This window comes from Strix aluco, chromosome 39 (assembly GCF_031877795.1).
Source record: "Strix aluco isolate bStrAlu1 chromosome 39, bStrAlu1.hap1, whole genome shotgun sequence".
Taxonomy (NCBI): Eukaryota; Metazoa; Chordata; class Aves; order Strigiformes; family Strigidae; genus Strix; species Strix aluco.
This window is the reverse complement of record NC_133969.1, coordinates 827,498-852,246: the sequence shown is the minus strand read 5'-3', so window position 1 is coordinate 852,246 and position 24,749 is coordinate 827,498.

Sequence of the window (24,749 nt, the reverse complement as noted above, 5' to 3'; positions counted from 1 at the left end):
TGCTACTGACATACCTATAGAAACATTTCTTGTTATCCTTGATTGCTGAAGCCAGGGTAAATTCCAGCTGGGCTTTAGACCTCCTGATTTCTGCCCTGCATAGCCTCACAGCCTCTTTGTAATCACTGTGAGTGGCTAGTCCCTTTTTCCAAAGGCTGTAAACTTTCCTTTTCTCCCTGAGTTCCAGCCAAAGCTCCCTGTTCAGCCAGGGTGGTCTTCTCTGTCGCCAGCTTCTCTTACAGCACCTGGGGACTGGCTGTTCCTGAGCCACTAACACTTCCTTCTTAAAGAGTGCCCAGCCTTCCTGGACCCCTATACCCTTCAGGATCATCTCCCAAGGGATCCTTTCAAGCAGGTGCCTAAACAATACAAAGTCAGCCCTTTTGAAGTCCAGAATGTCAGTTCTGCTTAGCCCTCTCCTGGCCTCTCTAAGAATAGAGAACTCTATTATTTCATGATCGCTGTGCCTAGTCGTCCTCCAACCGCCACATCATCCACCAGTCCTTCTCTGTTCACAAAGAGGAGATCCAACAGGGCACTTTCTCTGGTTGGTTCTCTCACCAGTTGCGTCAGGAAGTTGTCTCCCACACATTCCAGGAATCTCCGGGACTGGTCTCGCTCTGCTGTGCTGTATTTCCAGCAGATGTCTGGGAAGTTAAAGTCTCCCACAAGAACAAGGGCAAGCGATTGTGAGATTTCTCCTAATGAGGGGAAATGTGTTCTCTGTTTCTGAACTGGGAAGTATTAGAATGAAAGCGTTGTGCTCTCTGCTTCTGAAGAGTTCCTTGCACAGCCAAGCAGAAATTTTCAGCCTCCGGGTTCAACCTTGGTGTGTCAAAAGGAGAGCTGAGGATGGCCAGTTCCTGACAAGGTACCTGGCACCGTGGCTGAGGCTGGAGGCCCTGAGGGGCTGGGATGAGCCCGTGTCGCAGCAAGGCAGGTCAGGTAGGAATGTCTTGGCAAGGGGACTGGAAAGGAATAGGTGTGAGCATTTCCCACAGCTGGCTGCCACCTGCACAGGGGATGCCAGCACAGAGCAAGGCGTGCAGCCTCTGGCACCTACCAGCAGGTCCAGATCTACCGCAAAAGCCATCTCCTGCCGGGCGGGAGGAGGAGCGCGGCGCCTGGAGCTGGCGGTGGGAGAGGAGGGCTCTCTTCAACCTGCCTGACGGGCCCAGGTGTGCACAGCCCAAATCAGAGCTGTATCGCCTGGCCAGCTGGACAGATTTTTAAACCTGTTCAGCTGAGAAATCCTGATGTCTCCAAGGTCTGAGGGTGGATGAAGCAAAGGGACCAGCCCGGCGACAGCCATGTGTGCTGCTGGGCATTGCTCAGAAAGACACCAAATTTGGCCGGTTTAAAACCTGGGGGAGGCACACGGTAGGGACTGGGGTGTGAACACCCAAACTTCTGCCCACCTACTGCAGTGTCTCAGTGTCCTTTTAAAGCTAGAGCCCGGGGAGGTGGTTCAGTGTGTGTGTGCGCAGGTGTGAGTGCGTTTTCCTCCCACGTGCCCTGCCCTCTGTGCTTGTGACGCTGCCCAGCCTGCAACTATCGCTGAGCTCTCTGCATTAACGATGTGTTTAACGGGACTTGCAGACTGACAGGGTGCTGCTGGTGTCGCTCCTCGCTGTCCCCTCGCCTGTCAGATGGGCTTGTTGTGTGAAACCAACCAAATGTTTTCTCGCTCCCTCCCCTTTGTGCAGAGTTTTTTGCTGAGCTCAGCACTGCGACGTGCGCTCTGGCACTGAACAGCAGCGTGACCGAGCTGGTACACTACGCCAGACAGGGTTTACAGTGGCTGAGACTGGAAACAACTACACCTTAACTGGTGGTCGAGGTGGGTAAATACCTGGAACTTTTTTGCACTTTTGAAGCCTCAGTAACGATCTGACTTGTTGAATTATTGGTTATTGCAAGGGAAAACAAATCGAGATGGAAGGAATCTGGTTACACTGGAACAACTCTGAACTTTTGACAACCGGCACCGACACTGCCTCCAACACTGCCTCTGGAACAGGCACTGATTGTTACGGAGGCTCTCAAATAAACAGCCAACCACCAAAAATAAGAGATTTATTATTAACACAATTAACTAGCTCTCCGTAAATTACAGGTTCGAATGTCTGTGAGAGGAGAACAGAACAACTTTCTAGGGTTTAACGGCAACCCAAAACGCAGAACAAAGCAACACTCCCTAGGGATTAACGGCAACCCAAAACACTCTATCACTCACCTGATAAGTGAGAGCTCTCAACCTCGAGGACCTGCTCAGGGCAGCATCCCGACCCAAGGCACCTCGAGGGGTTTCCTTGGGCAGCGTCCTGACCCAAGGGGAGAGTCCTCAACCACAGCATGCAGCTCCAGGGGACGAGCTCAAAATGGCTCCCCCAGGGGACTCCATTTATACCCAGGCCAAATCTGACCTGTAGTCAATAGCGGCTCCCATTGGTCAAAGGTCTCAACTACCGTGAGACCTTGAAAACAAAGACAGCCAGAAGCTGCCACACCTCAGCATCCATGAAGCTCTGCTTTCACTGGGCAGATGCACCTGCCACACAAGGCCAGTGTGACAGTAACAAGTCCTCACCCTTCCTCTCCTCTGGTTGCCATTTCCAAGGAGTCAGCTCCCACGGGTCTGCAATGTGACTTACAGCCGAGCTGTGGTGGGGAGGATGGAGCAAACAACAAGGACTTTGTCCTTTGGCATCCACCTGGGCCTCTATCACAGCTGCCTCTGCTGACATACCATGTGTAGATGCAAAAATAAACCAAATTTGAGATGTGCTCAGAAAGTCAGAGCTGCGTATCAGCTTGTTTCCCATAGGCTTGGACGACTGCTCAAAATGTTCTCGGTCACATGGTAATTCCAAAATCACCCCTCCTCTTTTCTGTTGTTATTTTCATCAGCGAGTTAACCCTATACAGACTGAAGTGACCTGCTGTAGCTTCTACAGATTGCAGCACCTGAAAATACTGACAGCTAATGGTCCACTGACACAGGAAAGCTTCTGCACAAACCCTGCAAAGCCATCCCACCCAGAAAGCGTTTCCAAGACTACTCTCCCTCCACCAGATTCCTAACGTCTGGAAGCAATTATTTCCTCCAGTCACCTGTTACAAGGGTTTCATTATTTCTGTGGGGTGCTCCCACACATCAGGGGTGAGAGGTGGGAAGAACAGAGCAGCCACTTTTGGCCAGAAGGTCTGAGGCAGCAAGGTCCCATCTCTGGGGGGCCTCTCCAGCAGATTTACATGCCAGTGCAAGAAGGGTGTCTGTCCAAGCTAAAAGTTACAGGGCTGTCACCAGAGAGAAGGCTGTGGAAGCCAGCAGCAGTGGATTTTCAGATTCTACATTTGATAAAGAGGAGAAAATACTTACTACCATTTGATGTAAAGACACCCATATGCCAGGGGGAAGGACAGGCACGAGCAAAACTGAATGTGAACCTAATTGTTCCATAAATAATGGAATTAATTGAAATCAAAAGGTTGATAATGCTGGACAATACAGAAGGGGAGAGACTCATGTGGTAGCCCACTTATATTCAGTCCTAGAGCAAACTGTGTAACATTAACACAGCCATTCAAGAAAGGTTTCCACTTGAGACTTGAGGCCAGGCTACACTTCATGTCCGTATGTCATTACATGGAGTACCAGGACTCGGCGCTGTGGGCAGCCGGACTTCTGGACCTCACCTTAAGGCACTTCAGGAGCTCAAGAGCAGGCTAAGCTAGTTCTGGAGACACAGTCCAACTGTAAAGCCACAGGAGCCCTGGGACACACTCCAAAACCATCTCTGACACACCACAGGGTGCTCTTAATGCTCAGCTGATCGGCTCCCACTCTTTACAATATTCCCACCGCTCTGACACAACCGCTTGGTCACAACATGGTGCTGTCAGCTACAGTGGTGTGAAACTGCAGCTGTGCCAACACTGGTGGCTCTGAGTCTTATATGGGATATAGGAGTAACTGAGAAGAGAAGATGATCCTCTTCCTTGAAAAAAAAAAAAAAAATAGTTTCACCTATTTTAAAAGGAAGAAGAGGTTGAGATTATCCTAGGATTTACTCCAAGATGAAAAGGGATTTTGCATTGCTCGGACAGTGGGCATTCTTCATCTCAGACCATGCAAATACTCAGAACCAGGACTCTGGCTGATCGAAGGATATGGGGTTTTGCTTGCATAAACAGAAAAAGAAAAAAAATTTCTGTACCTATGCACAGTGAACTCAAAAAGTCCATTTAAACCTGCCAGCCTTGTGTCCAGGCTCACAGATGACACTGGAAGGGAGACTCAGCTGTGGTATCTGTCCAGGTTATATGAAGAGATTGATATGTCAGTGATCAAACTTGGGTTGAATTTGTCCTCCTTTCCACAGACGACCATTTCATTCCTCAGGTCAAGATGTGAACTGAGAGTGCTCTGATATCCTTTGTTAATCCCCATACGCTACATGTAAGCTGTGCCCTTACTCATAATTACCGATAGCTCTCAACAGTGTAAGGACACTTATGAAGTGCCCTTAATTTATAGCCCTTGCAGCAGAGCTCAGCTTTAGGCAGCCTCTCGCTCTGTCAGGAGCCCACAGAAATGCTTTTTGCAACAAGCTCTCGCAGCCTCACTAGAAACCTGGTGTCTTCTCTTGGCACATCAAGTCAGCTGATGCAGGGACCTGCCAAGTGACCTCAGCCAGTGAGGAAGGGAGGGAGGTTCTCAGCTATTGCTTACCAGCGGCTCAAGGGTGAACACATCGTCGGAGAAAAGCATGGAGTCTCCTTGTGCCTTTGCCCACTGGTCCTGGAAGGGGCGGGAGAGAAGGGAAAGGCGTTCTCGGAGAGCGGGCTCCACCTTGCACTCCCTCAGACAACGATCCATCTCGTCCCCTTTCTGCCTCTGCAGCCTGCAGCCACGGGGAGAGACAAACCAAGCAGATCATTTAATGAGCAACATATTTGCAGAGACTCGTGTGAGCGCAGGGGCAGCAAAGCACTCAGGGAGGAACAGCAGCAGCTCAGCAAGGGGCTGACCCCAAGCCGCGGGGTCCCACACGGATCAGATTATCACTTGCTGTTTGCTCGCACGGCACGTAGTTTTATTCCATGCTTATAAGCTCAGAAGAGGTTCCTGAAAGCCAGCAGCCCTCGAGAGACTCCCGGCTCAAAGTCTCTGCCGCAACTGATGGAGAATCCACCAACAACCCCAACTGGCTTTTCCTACCACAGAGCTGCTTGGGGGAGGCAGATCAAGATGAAGGAGCACCTACTGCAGGGCTTCACTGGCAAGGGGAGACGCAGCTGGGCTTCACCTGCAGGCTACTGGCATCACTCTTTTCTTCCCCTTTGGACGTGCAGGGATAAGCAAGCTAAATGTGCTCTCTGTGCCCTGTCCCGCCTTCCACCAGAGGATCCCAGAGCACTGTAAAAGCAAACCAATGAATTCAGGCATCGCATCCCTTTGGTGAAACCAATGGCTTTATATGCATGGAAACAGAGGCCCTGAGAGGGGAAGGGACTTTGCCTAGCATCACCCACTAAAGAAGTCTGGACCAGCATCTCTGAATCCAAACCCTTACGTCTAGCCTTGAACCACCTTATCTTTTTCCTCTTTTTGGCCGTCTCTGTATGGCTTTGATGCAGTTAATCTCTCCCTCACTTGGTAGCTGTAGCAGAAATCATTCTAGTGTTTAAAGATCACCACCAAGAGATAAGGGAGCATGGCTACAGAGCAGTTGCTTCCTAGCTGGCATATCGCTGTCCCCTCTGCACGCTCCAGTCCTCGGCCATGAAGAACCAGCAGGTGACAACTCTGGGGGGATGAGTGGAAGGCTCCATGTGTAGCAGATTGAGGCAATGTAGTATAAACAGGATAGCAATCATCACCCAGCTAAATTCAAATACAGTTCAAAAGGAAATACGGTCATGGACGTTACTAGCTGTACACAGAAGACAGAGCCTCGGGCAAAGGCTGGCACCAACACCAAAAATACTTGCTTTGGCTCACTCCCCCTGGAGTGCAGTGGGAAATGTTTCTCCATGGCTGACCTACAGTGCTGCACGTGAGGAGGGCTTCCAGCCACCGATGAGCAACCCTCAACTCAACCTCCATCAACGGACAATAATTCCACCATTACATCCCAGAAAGTCCTGCAGGAGGGAGACAGAGCAAACCCCTGGATAGACCTTCTAATGATCCAGGTCTTCTGGGTTCACAGCCCAGAGCAGGGTCCTGCATTGCCTCCTCTTATGGATAAAGTCCTCTCTGCTCTGAGATCTCAAAAGCTTCTCTGATAGCAGGACAGTGGCCTTGGAGCTATGACCATCCCTGAGATTGCAAGTAGGAGGAACAAAACGTCCTGATCAGACTCTAGGACACAAACTGGCATGAGATCAAATGTAATTGGAAAAGAATCAGGTTGAAGTGAACTGTGGGGAAAGCTGGTTGCTTCTGAGGGGAAAGAGGATCACTCAGGGTCCAATCTGAGACAGGCAGGAGAGAGGAGACAGTAAAGGAATGGTCAAGGCAAGTGCCCAGAGAAGGTAATGAGATTTTAACACACTAATCTTGCATGGAAGTCACACACTGTATAATTAAAAATAGACAACAGTGAAAAACTAGTTTTGGCCTTCAAGGCATTTTTGACCTAATTATGTTGAACTTTACTGGCTCAGAAGCCCTTAAAAAAGTGCTCCAGTTTAAGGCAGTTTCCTGATCAGCTATGAGCTAACTCCTATACACCTACATCCATGCAAGTCTGAAAAGTCCCACAAGGATTCCCTTAATCACCCAAACTTTTAAGTGTCATTTCCAGTTCATCCCCCTGGGCGATAAGTGTTTCTCTGCTGCCTGAAACGGGAATTTCAAAGCTTCACCACAGACACCCTTTGAAGAACCTGCCCGATCTCTCAGCACCATGAAGACACAGGCTGCTGCAGCCCAAATGCACTCTGTCCTGTGCTGCCCTACCTTCCCTGCAGAACCCTTCACCTCTGAATTCTCCCAGTCTCTGACGAAGGGTAGAAATACCTCGTTGTGCTGGAAACCCGGACAGTGCAAGGCAATTCAACATCCTACAGCAGGATGGCCTCAACTTCCTGGGCCAACAAAGCACTTTACCTGCACATTACTGGAGAAGGAGCCTGACACCTTATCAAAGCTGGAGTGGAAGAAGTTGCAGTGAATATCATAACAGTTATGCTACCTGCAGCTATGTTAAGTGCTGCTACTCAGTGCAGTCCCAGGTAACGAGTGCTAACCTTTCCTCAGCCTCATGGACCCTCCATAGCCCAGGGGTCTCTGGACCTCAGTGGTTTGCTGCTCCCACCAATGCAAATTTGCTCTCTGAAGAAATCCAGTCATTGCAATCAACCTTTCCTCCCCAAAACACCATCCTCAGTTGGAGTATGGATGGAGCTGGAATGGGAGGCACTGAGCTCCATTACCCTAAAGCCCAGGGACACGTAACCTGATGCCGTAGATGGTTTACTTGTCCTAAACCATTCAATGCACCAACACCCCTTGAGGCCATACGTTAGTTTTACCCTTGGGCAGTGTATCTTACTGATATGAATCTTTCAAACGAACCTCAGCTTCTGACAATCCTCCTCTTCCTGAGTAAAAAAGCCTTCCACTGGAAGTGCACTATGATTTCACTCCAATCGTGGATGACCACAGATCTGTGGTTTGACAGCGTGAGGTAAGTCTTCTCAACTGTCAGGGAGCTCCTGGCCAGCCTGATGCTGACATCTACAGCTGCTCCATAAAGTCTTTTGTGAATATCTTCACCTGGAAAAAAGCAAAGGGGAGTCTTTGCTCATCTCACTTGCTGATGGAAGTATGAGGAACAAAGCAAACCACCTGTAACAGAAGAAACTGTTAGAGCTTTTAGCTAATTCCCCTTCATCTACCCTCAAAGTGACAGATCATCTCTCTTGAAACACAAGGCCCTGGAGAGGGGCCATACTCTGCAAGGAGCAGAATGACCTTATCAAAAACAGTATAAGAAAAATTCATTACAAGCAGTTCTGGAAAAGGGGAACAAAGACAGGAAATGGTTGTTACCTATTAGCTGTTTTGACAGAAACGAACACTTTGGAGACCAACTAGACTCACCCATCAATCTAAGTGATTTGAACTATAAAAGCATATAACCAATCAGTTGTATAAAGTATTAGTTACCAATCCTTGGTCTGTTGGAGTGCTGCTACTATTAAGATGCAAAGTCAACATATAATTGCACAAACTCCTATTTACACTTTTTTTGCCTACAATATATGACTCCCTCCACTCACTTTGAAGCAGATGTACAAGAACATAAAAGTCTGACAGAAACCAGCCACACTGCTGGGAATTCTCACAAGCGAAGGAAAAAAAAGCACAACGTGCACTCATCACCTACAACAGGCAGAAAGAAAAATCCTTTTACAAAGTTTTTAAATGCCTGATAGCCCAAGGAAAACCTAGAGAAGCCTCTTGTACAGCATCAGTCTGGCTTATACCTTAGGAGAACACGGGAAACAAGATCTTCTTTAAAAACTCACAGAATAAAGCAAGTTTCTAAACATCTGTCAGCATTAAACACAAATAAAAAAGAATTACATCGGTTAGTGCACTACAGGGAAGCTTTGGATTCAAAAGGGGCTGCTGCTTAGGAAGTGGAAGATTTCCCCACCTCTTAGCACTTGTAAGCAGCTACTATAAATCTGCCTGGTGTGGAAGGAATGGAGAAGTGCATGAAGATGAACAACTGCGGACTGGAGTGACAGTGGCACACAGCGGTGGCTGTCAGAAGCTCACGGTCTGTTGCCATGAATTTAGCTCAACAGTAACTTAACGCTGCTCACAGCAACGTCAGAGCCCCTGTAAACACTGGCACAAGACTAAGATTAAAACCAGAAAATGGTTTTGGTATTCCCACCCTGGTATCCTGCACAATACAGGGACGACTCAAGTATGTAACGAGGTAGGGAGTTTGCTCAGACAAGTACTGAGCCTCCTCCATTCTGGCTGAAGTCAGTGCAAATTGAGAACACTCAGCAACTTGTTTGAGTGATCTCAGGAATGGAAAATGCAGCACAAGGGCTAAACCTCAGTTAAACCCTGCTGCCTGTCCACATGCCTCAGTGGATTTACAAAGGAGAAAAAAAAGAGAAAGGAAAAGGCTTGATCTAGAGACTACATCAATAGGATTTTCATTTCATTTTCAAACAAGTTCCTGGAAGCCACTGATTGCAATGCCGGCCTTGCAAGACAGATGACAAGACCCTTGGTCAAAAGGGGGTTCTTAAAGGAAAGAGAACAGAGCTCTATAAAGGTGGCTGTTTTCTCCAAAGCCTACAGAAAACCACGAATGACTATCACAGCAAGGCAGTGCTGTTCTCAGATGCTTTATCCTTGTGGGTAGCTGAGATCTTCAGAGGTGCTGGCACGTCCACGCTACAGTTACTTGTTCAGCCTCAAACAGCAATAAACAGTCAGGGCTGGGATTTCATGAGTTTCCTGCGTGTGTACAGTGACACTCACACACCACCAAGCCCTTGCATGGGTGGCCTCATTCACCAAAGTAAGCCGGTTCAGCCAAACCCAGCACCGATTTTACCTGAGGAAAGGGATTCAGCATCCCGACACGTTTACATTCCCAGCTGGCAAGCCCGCGCTGATCCAGGCGGGAGCTGAGCTGTCACTAATACGGCTGACAATTCCCCCCGGCCCATTTCAATGCGATGCAGCACCGTGGCCAAGATGCACAGGCTTTGCTTCCCCTGCTGCCAGCCAACACACCCAGCTCTGCAGTCACCCATCATCTCCACCAAACCCAGACAGCTCTAATACATCACTGCAAACTCGCTGTCATTGCACAGGTGACTAAAGAGCTCCACAGCAGCATTTGTAAACATGCCTTCATTTCTCCTGTGATCTCCTGCCTCATTTTCCCCATTGGAGATGAAATGTCAGTGTTTTCTCAAGCTGGCAGTTACCACTCATGGCTTCAGAGGCTGCTGCAGCACAGAAAAGCTGTCTGTGGTTAGACCAAGAAGGGCAGAGGCCGCTCAGGGCAGTGGCTCAGGGCATCCTGTGTAGGGTGAAGACCTGGATCCACCTCTGATACCCCCCTGTAACCCTGAGCATTGCTGCCACACTGAGGACAGCAATTCCCATTCAGTTGAGATCTACCCAGGAAATATTTTAATGTTGTTTTTTCTTCTTGCATTGCCCCAAGGAAATCATATCTATCCTACAGGCATCCATGCTGGCTCAGAGGATGGGGAGGATCACTGACCTGCTCATCACGCTCACTCCAGACACCCAGAGGGCTGGCAGCTCTAGAGGCAGCCCACACAGGCAGGTACTGATCAACCCCAACCACACCTCAGCGTAGCTCTCCAGTGCTCAGTACCAAAATCCCCTGCAGCAACCCCTTAGCGCGGTCAGCCTAAGCACCCAGCTGTCAGCCAGCCTGCGGGGCTGAAGGGGACACCAGAGGGACTAGAGGGACACTTCCAGGGAGGGGACATCTCTGGCCAGGGCTTGCTTCTCCAGGCTGCAGCCTAGTGCTGGTATCACGAGGCTGATGATGTTCTGCCCTACATCCAGCCAGCAGCAATGGAGGGAAGCGATGCTGGGGACCCCATACGGTCAGGGCCAGCCAGCAAAGCTTGGAGGCAGGGGAACAAGGCAGCCAGAGCCTTCCCTGACCCAGGGCAGGGAAAGCTCAGCTCCACATCATCTCCAGCTCCCACTGTGCTGCACTGGAGAAACACATTTAGCTGCTCTCTTCTCCCAAACACAAATAACCTGATTCTGGCAGAGATCAAGTTTTGCTCCCCAGGGCTCAGGAGGGGAGACATTACTTCATCCACTTCCCACGGGGACAGTAACTAACCCAGTGCAGGAAAACTCAATCTGATTGACAACTACAGAGCTGGAGGCAGACGCTGCCCACATCTTCAACCTGCCCTTCAATCCAGGAGCTGAAGCTCAGCGCTCCTTTCTTGCTCTGGGTGCGCAGAGACACAAAGAAGGCTCTGAGCCTGGGTCTGTGATCCACAGCAAACAAGCCGAGACTTGCTTGAGGAGAGCTTTGCTCAGGAACTCAGCCCTCCCCGTAAATAGTGTAGAAATTCAATGGAAAACAGGGTATTAATCTTCCAAATACCCAGGTGGTTCCTCAGCAGGCTTTTAGCATGAGGCTAGAGGCTTCCAGCGGGACTAAAGCCACTGAGAACTATTGCTGTGCCCATCTCTTCTGGGGAAGCTGCTTTCTGGGGCTCTGCACCAAGAGGAGACAGGACAGTAATGGAGCAGACACTCCTCCCTGAGGGCTGGCTCTTCTTGGACACGCTGTCTCCTAACATTCACATACGAGTACTTGCTCTGATCTCTCCCCTCAAAGAGGGCGAGAGCCTGTCCCCAGACTTTTGCTTCTGCGTTAGTCTCACAGAACCACCAAAGGGAAATGATCTGCGTAATTACTCTTACTACTAGCAGCAATAAAATCATCTCAGTACAGAGTGTCTGTCAGCCACGTACAAGCTCAGAGGGGCTTTGCTAATTACTGAAGTTTCCTGCGCTGACAAAGAGATCCCTAGGGATGTGGTGACTGATGGGGAAAAACTGTGCAGAGGAATTTCAGCACCACACAACAGATCTCCTGGACTAGAAGCACGTTTTAGCACCTTGCCACAGGGTCCAGTGGGCACTGCAGGCACCCACATACAAGCATAGGATCTGGTCCTACATCTTGAAGACCACCCATCAGACCACAGTAGGTACTTCTCAGAGACAGGAGTCTAATGTGAGTCAGGATTTAGGGAGCTCTGAGCAGAGAAGCGATCCTCCTTCCACAACTCCCAGCATCTCTCCAGCACCTCCTGTCTCTGGCAGCCTCCTTTACTCCCATGGAGCACCTGAAGCAGATGTTCTTGTTTCTGGGTGCTACGGGACTGCTGAGTTTGTTTTGCACCTCTGGCACAGCTCTGGGAAGCTGTCACACATCTCCTTAACCACGTGCCCCTGAGCAAAGCTCACCCTCCCACGCCAAGCTGGTGCTACACTGGCAGGTTGCAATAAACATCACAACTGCAGCAAACCGGGTCTGATGTACAAACAGCAGCACTCAGGGCAACCAGCTTGAGCATCTCACTTGAGCACCGCTTGAGAGCTAAAAGAGTATCTAAAGATTTATGAATATTGACTTAGTTGAGACTAGACTTCACAAACTTATTTTTCCACATCCACATGGGGCGGTCTAAAAGTCACCTGGGAAGGGCCGAGACACCAACAGGATTTTTAGTGGCACTGAGTGCCGAACCCCTTCCAAACCCATATGTGTGCTTGGCATGCAGGCTTCAGAAACCCCTTCTGATACCATAACCTGATGTTAAGGTGATGAACAGGGATGTGCTGTAGCCCAGAACATCCCAAGTCACCCTCATCTCAGTATGAGCTGGGATTTTTCACACCCAGACCCATGTACATGGGGGAAATGGAGGAGTTTGGACATGTAAAGCAGTGAAAGTCAAATTTTCATTGTAAATCATTATGCTCTTAGCAGCAAAGACATTTTCTTCACACTCATCTGTAAAGTTTGTAGCAACACGACTACTACCACATAGACAGTCTATCCAGGGGACAACACCTGTACTCCTAACCAGGACAGTCTAAAGGACATACAATTCAAATCAACCAAATAGCAGGCAAAGGGAAGAGCTCCATGTTTGCTTAAGCAATGCTAGGGACAGATTTGACTCAAGTTCAGCAAAAATTAAAGCCACTCAACATGCACCTGATCCTGTGTCAGTCACACTAACAACAGTGTGATTCACTGAGAACTACTGCCACTTGTGAGCAAGTCAATACAGACACACAGCAAAGCAAGGAAAATGCCTCCCAACACCCTACACTGATATTTTGCTCTTAGTGCCGCTGTTTCATAAGAAACAGTCTGTTGGTGGCTCTGAAAGAGCAACCCAGCTGCTTTCTGTATGCGAGTCACAGGGAGTCTGACTTAGCGCAGGACAAATCAGCCAGGGCTCGCCCCGCCAGATTGGGCAACATTGTCTGCTGCTCTGCACTACACCTGCAACAAGCAGCTTTTATTAAATGGTTTGGTTTCACTTCAGCAATTAATCTCAGCAGCCTTTTACTTATTTGTATGTTTCAAAGCTGGAGAGATAATCCCTTAATTATTCCTTGCTCTCCTTCTCAGTCTGTGGTTTATTGAAAAGTAACTGCAGCGCTGTACTGACAGGCAGGAACGAATCCTGGCTTCATCTCCCAGGTGGCTGCACCATGTTCCAGGGAGGTTGCCTATCCCAGAGCCAGCAGACAGTTTGGTCCCTGTGGCCTATCCATGAAAATCACTTTTGCAAAGATTAACCATGGAGGAATCAGGTGTTTCAGTAAGAACAAGACTCAGGTTTTCAAAGCAAGCTGTGAAGATTCTGGCACTGGATTCTTCACTTGGACTTTTCATTTCACATGGTATAAACCCCACAGCCCTAACCTCTAGTGTAATTATCCCTGATCTAACTCAGAAAAAGATCTATCCCTCTGAAGATTATCCTATAGGTTCCCTATATCCATACAAATGAGGCACCTTTTGTCATTCTGTATCTGAAATTTCAGTAGTTCTGTCAAGACAGTGTTACCCAAACCAATGAGCTTCTCTGAGTGAGCATAAACAATTCTCTGTGAATGTGTCATTGACTGAAAAATATTAAACAAAGCTGTGATAACTCAGAAGCCTACAAAGAGCATTTGGAAGATATGGGAGCATTTCTAGAACTTCTACAAACTCAAGACAATAAAATGTTCATTGCTGGGCTAAAGCATCACAGTAGCACCTAGGTGAGGACATCACACTTCCCAGGACCGAAGTTCAGGAACAGGGACAAAACAAACCTCTCTTTCAGGCAAGAGAAAATGCACACCAAATGCATTCAGGCAACTGAAGAAGTGTCTCAACCAGCATCACAAGATACCTCTGCTGAACCAAGGCAGACAGAAGCATTTTAACATCACACCTTTTTCTTGAGTTTTTCCCACTTAAAGTGACTTACAAAGCTGACAGCATTTCTGTGGCCTGAGCTTGGCTTCTCATACCCTAGTATAAATTTTATACCTATCTCAGGAGGCAGCGAGCACTCCCTGCCAAACCCCAAGAGCCCTCAAGTCCTGGCTGCTTCAGTCCTGATGCTGTGAAGTCTGGGATGTAGGTGGGTAGAGGGCAACATAAAAAAAAGGGTCTGTGGCAAGACAACGGAGAAGCAGTCCAGGGGACAGAGGTGTGTAAGAGACAGGGGGCATTTAGAGAGAGTCCGACAGAGACATGCATTCCCCACGTTACACTTCAAACAGAGCATTGTCTAGGAATAAAACTTCACACCTGCATGTGCACACTGCAATGGAGAATCAAGGTTCCTCCTTTCTCCACTCAGCAACTCCCAGCAAAACAGCCTGCCAAAAATCTCATTCCTGCTTGAGGGGATCCACTTTAACAACCCCCTAAACACCAACTATTTGTCACTTTTTCCCTGAGGTAAAGGACAGGGGAGGCACACCTGGAGAGGGAATTAAGGTGGCTGCGGCAATGGGAAATGATGGTAGATGACTGTCACGGGGGTGTGCTGGGTGGAGAACACCATGCTGACACCAGGGATGGACCAGCACACAGCCACACAGGACACACAGAACAGACTCAGCCTTTGCCCCCTATCTGCTCCCTTCTAAGCACTGAAACGTGCAGAGATTTTGAAAGAAAAGCTTTTAGAAGTAGTTTGCAAAGCAAGTTTAACATTATTCTGCTTAGAAAGGGCTCTGTTCTGAAGGATGCAGAGAGCGTGCACCACGTGGTGCCCAGCACTTACCTGTGTCATAGTGAACTACCAGGGAACTGGGATGATCCCCGGTCTTCAGCGGGTGAAACTCCACTGTTACTTGCATGGCATCACCGATCCCAAAAGTCCTGATGGAGGGATCCACAGAGAAGGGGCTGCAATGCAGAGACAGAGACACATCAGGGCTACTGTGGGCGATTTGGGGACTATACTCCTTTTGCAGTCTACTCCACTTCAGCTCACTTGTGCAAGCAAGAAGCAAACAAGCCACAGTCAGTAGAAAAAACCAGAACACAGAGGATCAGAAATGGCTCTACTGACTCTCACTTCTGAAGAGATCCAGCTCTCCGAACATCCTGTGGTGTCAAACGACCTCATCTCCCCCATACTCTGCATCCGCTTCTCTGCAGGGAGGCTCAGGAGTCCGACCGCTAGCAATACAGCCAGAGGATGGGTTTTGAGGAGCACAGAGATGGTGAGAGCTATCTGCCTGCACAACTTGACACTGACTTCCTCAGGAATCTGTCTTTCCCTGTCACCTATAAAATCCACCTCAAGAGATGCAAATGTCAGGGCATTACCTGTCCCAGTGACACTGCAGCCTAGGAATCAGACAGGGAGCGTAAGTGTCTTTCTGGAAGACCAGAGAATAATTATGGTTTAAATTGCAGAATTCATTTTTTTTACCTTGGAAACACCCTAGTTTACCTAAGAAAGGGCACGTTTCATCGGCATTACAATGAAAGCTGCTCTAAGAAAAGGAACAATCAGAAAAAGCTCAATAAGTGCAAACGCAGATTAGAGTGATACAAAGACATGGAAACAAGACATGGGAGGAGGATCCCATGTACAGGCTGAACCATTAAACCCCTGGCTACATGAAGTGCCATTACCAGGAGCACATCAAGGTGAGTTTAACAGGAGGTTTTCTGTGTATTCACAAGCACTGCAATCTGGGACTCTGGGTTGTAATCCAAGCTTGGTAACTGTTTGCTTGGCCCACCAGGCAAATTCCGTTCAATGCATTGGAAATAATTATGAAAATGTGTTGGGGTACTTTGGATTTAATATGAGCAATTATGATTTGTCACCGGGTAAACGGCTCTTGGCTGACAGACATAAAACTCAGTGCTTTAATACAAAGGGACAAGTCAGGTGAAACATGCTTCTGCAGCTGGGCCTCATGGCTCTTCTACAGCCCCACTTAGAAAACAAAAGTTATTGGGTTTAGTGCTTTGCTGGTGGTCAACTTTTCACCTTAAAAACATGTTCTGGAGAGTTTTACCATGATTAGAGAATGCAACACACACAAAAATATTGAGAACAACTGGAGCCATGTGCAAGCTGAACTTTGTTCATGTAAGTAGTGACAGCTGATGAAATTGCTGGAGTTTCTGCTCATTAAGGAGATATCGCTGCAATTAGGGGCCTGACCTGTTCCCATTACAACCAGAGAGAGCATTGCCACCGAAGCACGGGGCCTGCAACGTTTGTGTGCTGGACCCGAGACTCTGGAGAGAGCGGAGGAAAGAAAAGGCACCACCAGCCTCAGAACTGGGCTGTTCTACACATCCTGCATCCACACTGATGGTTATGCCAGGACCACTGCAGGTCTCTGCCAGGGCTTGGGTGGGATCATTGCCTGGTGTGGGAAAGGCAGAGATTTTGGGGTTTTTCCCTTTTCTTTTTTTTTTCCAGAAATGTTGCCAGAACAGAAAAGCTGCTAGTTAAGGGGGATCCCAGGCAACACTTCAGCACTACCTCCCATCCCATCACCTTCCTACTCCTTCCCCATGTCTACCTACTCCTGCCCTCAGATGGATGGGATAGGATGGGAATAACACTCCTGAAGATATCTTCATCTTTTCAAATTATCAGAAGAGATAAAGATCAGAAATTTTCAAATTATCCAACCAAGTTCAGGACTCAGTTCTCAGGACTGAGAAACGGAGCACAAATCAGACACTGCATGTCCTACATCTCACCCCATGCTGTACCTACAAGACAACTCTCTTACTGCTGTAGCAGGAGCTCGTTATCCCTCACATGGACCTGGTTCTCCAAGACCCAGAGATGCAAGCTCCATGGTTAAACTCCCTAGAATTTCAGTCACCATCACTAAGCTGTTGTCTGCAGCCTACAGATAAGAAGAGACACTAAGGAGACATCCCTGACACATTGTCATAGCCAAATGAAAACCACTGCCGAGAGATGACGCTGGTGGGATAGACGTTGGCCTTTTATCCATTAAGTGTGAGCTGTTCTTTAGGATAATTCTCCTCCTGTTAGATCTACCCTTCTAATGAATCACTACTGCTCCTGAAAGACACAAAAGATAAGGTTTGGAGGGTTTTTAATATCTCATTTTCTTCTGACATGCTTTTTAACTATGTCTGTTTGTAGGTTTGCTTTGTTGTACGACATCTAAACTTTCACAAGTCCAGATCTCCCAATGGCACCTTGCAGTCCCCAGCTTGTATAAACTTATCTAGCCACACCAATTTAGGAGAGACCTGCCCATCAGTACTTGCCAAGATCTTGCCTGTTATTGCCCTTCAGAAAGAAAGCAACACTAGATTCGTAAGCAATTTCGTAATGATATATTTTGGCATTTACATCTTGCTTACTTTCACCAGCCAACAGCTCCCCATCTTGACAGTTGGGCATCCCATGATGATACCAAAGGCCAAATACTGACAGAATTGAGAAACACGACTGACAAGTGAACAAAGCTGGCAGTTCTGTGGCCCAGGCTCTCAAACCACCATGCCGTCTGTTCTCCTGCAACCACACCTTTGGCACATGCAGTGTGCAAGGAGGCTGCAATACACTTCAAGTGCCATGGCGTGTTTATCTTCTGCAGCCAACCTTTCTTTGGTCTACTGGTGCATTATACAATCATTTGAGTTTGGGAGAATCGATTTCATTACAAGCTACCTCCAAACCCAAGGAAGACAGTAACATTACTGGTGATTGAATTGCCTCTTCTGTCCACTAAGATCTATTGCAGGGAAAAAAACAAAGGTCGTTTAATCTTTGCATACATTATTTTTTAGTAACGGTATAACAGCCAAAGTCAAGCAGTATAACTATTCCAGTAAACCCAGTCTACTACAGTCAAAGCATCCAAGACTCCATCTCTGTGCTGAAAAATCCTGTGTGGAGTCAGCATCTCACAAGCTCTGTATTTCCCTCTTTCACTGCACCTAGGCTCTATTTTCATATCCTTGGATGGTCTTTGCATGTCCTATTGTAACTGGCCAATCTCACGCCTCCAGGTAGCGTATGGGTACTACAGGGAGGGATGCAAGGGGGCTCGAGGCACTGTGCCTCGCAGGATAATTTCCTGAGCTTTCAGAGCTTGGTGGGGACACTCCTAAATGGATCTTATCTCAGACTGATCCCCTCTAGCCCCAGAGCATGGCACAACACAACATCAGCAAAGTCAGGAAAAGGCAGTGCTGCACTGAGATCTGCTTCCAGACACCATTTTCAACTGGAATGTACTGGAATGACATTTATCTCTGTGAATGTCATGGAGCAGAAACTCATTATCCTGCCTTAACAATGCGACAACAGGAAGAGACTTTCTCTATTTATACTATCATTATTTTTTATTACCATGCTATGCAGTTAAGAGCTGAGTATGGACATGCAGAGGGAGGAGAAGCACAAAGCCAGACTGCATAATGGGGAGTGCTTTGGTGGTTTTCTCCCTTCATGAAAGGTGGTCAAAATGCGGCCATACATCTGGTAGAAACCATGGCAAGGCAGAGCTCCAAACAGGAACAGCAGAAGGATGCTGAATTGGTCCCATGGCTTCACTTAAGAGCTCTTCCCTGGAGGGAAATGCACAACAGAAAACATCAAAGCCTTTAGATAAATGAGTAACAGGCAGAGAACATCATCAGGAAGTGACCAGATGCAAGAGCTGAGCTCTCAGTGCTGAGGGAAAAGGTTAGGATTGGAGATGGGCTGAAAAATGCACTGAAGGTGAAAGCAGACGCGTTATGCTTGATGCCACAGAGAAGGAAATCCAGAGAAAAGCAGCAAGGAAACGTGACATGAGCAGCACGATGGACTAGGAAATGGTGCCATCTGCAGCTGACTTGTGAATGGGGAAGAGCCTGCATATGTTCAGGCCAGAAAACACAAGTTTAAATTGCTTAGATAGAGAATAAAGGATACAGAGGTCACCTGATGGATCTATAAGCTTAGACAGATCTCTCACTCCCTTCTACTCCACTAATCATCCTCCTCCTCCTCTCACATGCAAGCATGTATTTTTAAATACTCTTTTAAGAGTATTTTAAAAGAAATCTGAATGAAAGTCAGGGCAACTTAATTAGAATAAAATGCTACTTATATTCAAAGATTTAAATCATCTATTTGAAATTTCAAAGTGGCTTTCAAAAGTTCATCGTGAAATGGAAGAGATGGCAGATGCCCTCAGCTGACAAGGAAAATCATATCAGCTTTCCATCCTTGTACACATGCAATCCAGTTGTTCAGAATATTTTTTTGTGCAGTTTGAAATAAAATGTTTGCAATGTTTCCCATTTCTTTATTGCAAATCAGGACTGAAATATTTAATTGCTGAAGTTCAGAAACTCTTAAAATCCCTATCAAGCAGAATTCCACATGTCCTGTATCACTCAATAGAAGAGTTGGAGAGTACGTTGCAAAAAGATGCTAGACTTTACTGAGTATTTATTTTGGTGGCAACAGCTAGATCTGGAGATCCCAGAGGAAAACTGTGCAGTGATTTACAAGTTCCTGCCTACGTGTTTCCACAGGGAAAAGAAGCAGCCTCCTTAAATAGCATCCTAGAAGCCTGCTTAAATAGCCTTGCCAGGCTTTGGTGGAAGCTCCTTTTGAACCCTCACGTTTCACAAGAGAAAAGTAAAGAGCAGCCTTTTGAGCCCTGTTTTCCTGGAGAAGAAGTTCAAGCAACTCAGGTGCACCAAGTCAGACCGCTGGTCTTTGCTGCATTCTTGACCTCAGCTCCTACACCAAGACCCCCGCGACCAAGCAACTCACCACGAGTTACCAGCCAACTGAACCAGTTTCCCTGCAGCTGCATCACCCTCTCCCATTCAGCAAACTGGGAAACCAGTGGCTGTCTTCTGAGACCAAAAGGAGCAGGACAGGCTGTCCACAACACAACTCATGTCAGGTGTTTGATTCGGGACCACCGGAACACCACGTGCTTGCAGCCTCCCAGAGCACAGGTGTCTTTGGCCGACACTGGTATCTAACTGTTTCAGAAGGTACTCAGGATCAGGAGGTTGCAAGCGGGGAGAGATAAAGCTCTAGAAGAAAAGGCCCCCAACCCATGCACCAGACACTTGCTGCCTGTGCCCTCATTAGCATGCTGCTTTGGGGCTGTGGTGCAGTTTTGAAGCCAGTGTCTGCTCATCTCCACCTAAAAGCTCATTCTACTTAATATTTAGTCCCAGGGACCAGACCAAACCTACTGGAAAACCAAGTTCCTGGACCACACAGTGTTCTTGTCAGGGCCTCAATACCAATTGCTTTGATCTACAATCTCTGATGGCACTTGCAAATAGACACAGCTGCTGGTAAATTCTTAAATGACTCTCTCACCAGCTCACAGCTTGCCCATTTCTTAACACCACATTTGGTCTACAGGAACTGAGCTCCTAGAGCTGTCGTCTGCCACGCAGCATCTTACACAGCCCATGGGCAGCCAGGTTGCCTTCCTTCATTCACTCTTTCAATCTAACAGAACCAGTCTTGCAAGATGTTATGTTGGAGACACCACTGCAGTACAAAACCTCGCTGCAGCACGCAGAGTTTTATCAAAGGTTGTGTCACGCTTAAACACTATAAGCAACAGCAAACCCCACGTGTCCTGCCCGTTTCCAGCTACGGCTGCAATACAGCAGCTCAGATGCTCTGGTTCCTTGTTGTTACTGTTTACCAACCACGTTATCATGCAACAGTGTTTTGCACAAAGAAGACGAGCTCCTTTACCTCTCAGTGCTGATGCGGTAGCGAGCCTCCCGGTTACCGATGTTGCGAACCAGCAGAGTTTTCTGGGAGCTGTACTTGACTGGACAGACGGAGAAGTTCAGCTGGTCAGGGAAGTCCAGGATAGCTCGGGCACCTATAGCTCGGATTGGCACAATAAACTTTTCCCTTTCTGTGATGCAGGTTTGCTGGTAGAAATAATCCTGCAGGGAAAGAAACAATCTCAGCACAGTGCATTCAGTACCATCCCATGGCAGAAGAAAAACTGCTGTTTTCTATGACTCTAACAGTAGCATCCAGCAATGTCAAAGTACTTTTTACCTTAATGACCTTTCATTCCTGCAGTGTGACTTGAACAGGACTGTTAACTTGCAAAGAAGAAACAATCCCACTGATTCACCTGCTTTCACAGCAAGCTGATAGAACCAGACAAAATTATCTGATACTTTGATTCGGAGTCACCAAAATAGAGCAATTTCATGTAAGGGATTACAGCAGTAACAAGAATCCGCTTCGATCACCACTGCAGATGATCAAAGGCTCCACTAAGCACCCAGTTGTGCCACAGCACTAACTCCAACCCCAGCAATGCGGCAACCTCACTGACACTGGCCAGGGGATGCTCAGGTGCAGTTTCAAAAGGACTTTGCCACATGCACGACCAACACTCAGTCTTTGGTGAAATATTTAACAAGCTGGACACGGGAATTGTTTTAATGTCAGGTGAGTGCAGGGTAAGTGTGTATTTCCTACCCCTTCCCAGAGCATTATAGGGACAAGGCTGGGGACACACACCCTTAGAAAGCTATCTGATCTATCTCCCCACCCCAGAACTGGCTCAGCTCTACACCCAAAGTATTCTTGCAAGATGTCTGACAAGTTCTTAAAAGCACTAACAAGTCCACCCCTGCCCTCAGCAGCCTATTGCAGCTCTACCCTAGACTTAAGAGTTCTTCCTGTGTCTAATCTCAGTTTCCCTTTCCAGCTCACCTAGCCTCAGGGGACGTGGGAAATAGCTTTGCTTCCTCTCTGCTGCAGGGTTGATGCCTTGTTAGCATGTCTGCCTGAGGCAGGTGGTAGCAGGAGTTGCAGATGGGAGACACTGGGACAGCCCTGCCAGAGCAAACTCAGCTGTGCTACTCCCCGGCATTGGCTTGTTCACAAAAGAGACAGACAGTCCCCCCAGCTGTCTGGCCTTTAGCAGTAGGAAGGCAAATCAAATCACCAAAATCATTTTACTGTAGGGAGGAGCAGATCCATCTCCAGATGGATGTATGGCATCACAGGGCTGCAAGTATCCCCTTGCCCCCACTGAAATCAGCGGTAAAACTGTTGCAGCAGGGCCAGGAGCCATTACCTCCAGCAGCTCTCTTATCCATGAGTTGATGGAAACTCTGCATCTTATCACTCACTTGCTGTCCTGATCTTTTTTCCTCGGTGCTTTGAAACAGTCTGATATTTTTATCATTGTTGAAGCAGCAAGCAGATAATTTGATTTAGGAATTGCACACAACAAACTCTCTTAACCAGAACAGATTCAGACTCCTCTGTGCTTGGGATTTCCTGCTCTCCCACACCCGCCCCCTCCAAGCCTGGAAGGGCCCTAAGGCAGCCAGAGGAGGCACAGACACAGAGCTACTGCTTTAACACAACTAACACCCAGCGCTACCCACCAGCTGGGGTTTAAGGTTGCTGTAACAGATGCTGTCATAGTCAGGATGTAAAAAGAATGAAGAAGGATCTTTTCCTCTAGACGTATCAAATACTCACACTGGACCTTGCAGAAGGGCTTTTGCTTCTCATATTTGGAAGGTAAAATACCAGGAAGGAAACTGCAGCAAACGACCTACAGAACTGAATATCACATTTCAGGAGAGCGTTTCGTCTTCAGCAAGTCTGTCTGAATTAGCAATTTTGTACTCAATCCTGCAGCCTAAGCCATCTAAAATAAAAAGTACGGGCAGCCCATGTAATTTAAAGCACCTACTATCTGGGTACTTCACATCCTGGACTGTTTAAATCCTCAGAAACTGCATTAGCAAATGAAGAATGTTATTTACTTCTTTTTTTTTGTTGTTGTTACTTTGGCCCCACTACTGTAACAAAGGCACTGTAAATCCACTTGAAAGCTGCCTGCCTTGTTAAGTCTTGGCATGCCGTATTTACTTCTCTCTCCCAGATGCCAGGTTGACAGAGGAGGATGCAAGGAGTTCAGATCAGCAGGGAGATAAAGAAAAAAGAAACTTCAACAGTTGGAAGTATTTAAGGGAAATAATAGGAAACCATTTTCAAGTCACTGTCATTGCTAAGGAGCAAGTGGATCCACAGCAATGTACAGAAGAGCCCAAGGAATAAATGCCTCCCCCAGGTGTAACCCCCCCAGAAGTAAGCATATGCCACCTTCCCAGCTCTGGGGCCAGGGAGGGGCACTGGAACTGCCTGCACCGGGAAAGGGACTTCTCCAGGTACACGAGTGTTTTGCTGATCAGGGATATCAATTAAACTCAGACACCAGAGTGAAAAGAGCAGGCGTATTTTACTAGAAATAACTAAATAATATAACAGAATAATACAGAAAACATACAGTAAGAAAAGACAGAATAGTGCACTTAAACAAATAGGAAAATACAGGGTAATGCATCAAATCATTACTACCTGAGAGAGAGAATAGTGATTAAGAAAGATACATCACCACTTGCATACTTTACCATCATCCAGATCCGCAGACGCTGGGGAGCCCCGGTTACAGCGAGGATTTGGAGAACCTTTCCCTGCAAGTGGGAAATCCTACGCGGTGCGTCCACCCGTAGGTGAGGCTTCCAAAGTCGCTGTGAGTGGGTCCAGCCTTATATACCTAAAAATCCGTAAGCCAGAATAGCTGGCACCTTTGTTTTAAGCGGAAATATCTGGTTTTCATCTCACGTGAGGTTCCCCCCAGAGCCCCCCAGGGCTTAAGGGAGAAGCTAAGGGAGTTTCCCTGCTTATCTAGTTAATTTATGAGCAAGGTCACAAGGCCAGACAACTGTTTCTGTGGCCTTGTTATCTCGCTCACACATAAAGAAATATAAGGATACACTCAAGATAGACATGTTTTATGATGTTTAAGCTACATCTTCTATGCATATTTCACTAATGACTACATACGGAGTTAGCAGTTTCAGTTCAGGGCCTGTTGCTCAGGCTTCAGTATTCCCACCTTTTACATCAGAATAGTTGGTTTGCTATAACTTAGTATAATACCTATTAGTACAATGGTTATCAGTTATAAAATGTACAGGATTCATCTATAGGTCAACTCTGGCTTGGGCTTATTGTCCAAGCCTTACCACTTCAACGAGGGCAAGGCTAAAGCAACAAGGATTTGGCCACAGAGACAACCATGATTGTTTTTAGACCCACCAGCTTCAGTCTACAGATTTTCATGAAAATATAACTTCATCCTTCATACAACTCCTCTCCCAGTTTCAAGGAAAACACCTGTCACTGTACAATGGTTCCTCTTCTCTTATTCACCTTCGAGAAACAATAAGTTACAAGCTCTGGCCTGCAAAGTATCACCAATGGCATTTGAATTCGCACCCAATGAAATTAAAGAACTGCTTGTGTCTCAGAGGTGTCAGTTCAGGCTCTCTGCAAGCTCAGGTTAACGTTAATTACTGTCACGGTGACAGCAACCCTAACTGCCCAGTACACCAGCAAACAAGGTGTCGGTTTTGCTGTGTAACCAATCCTAAATACTTTGTTACCGAAAAACTCGGAATAAAACTTATCAACACCAATTTGATGTAGATAAGCAGACACTTCTTTATTGACGGTCGGGTGCGCGGGTGAATCCTTTCACCAACGACGCACACCATGCACCAAAATCATACATCTTATATAGAACTCATTCATACATATTCATTAAGTATTCA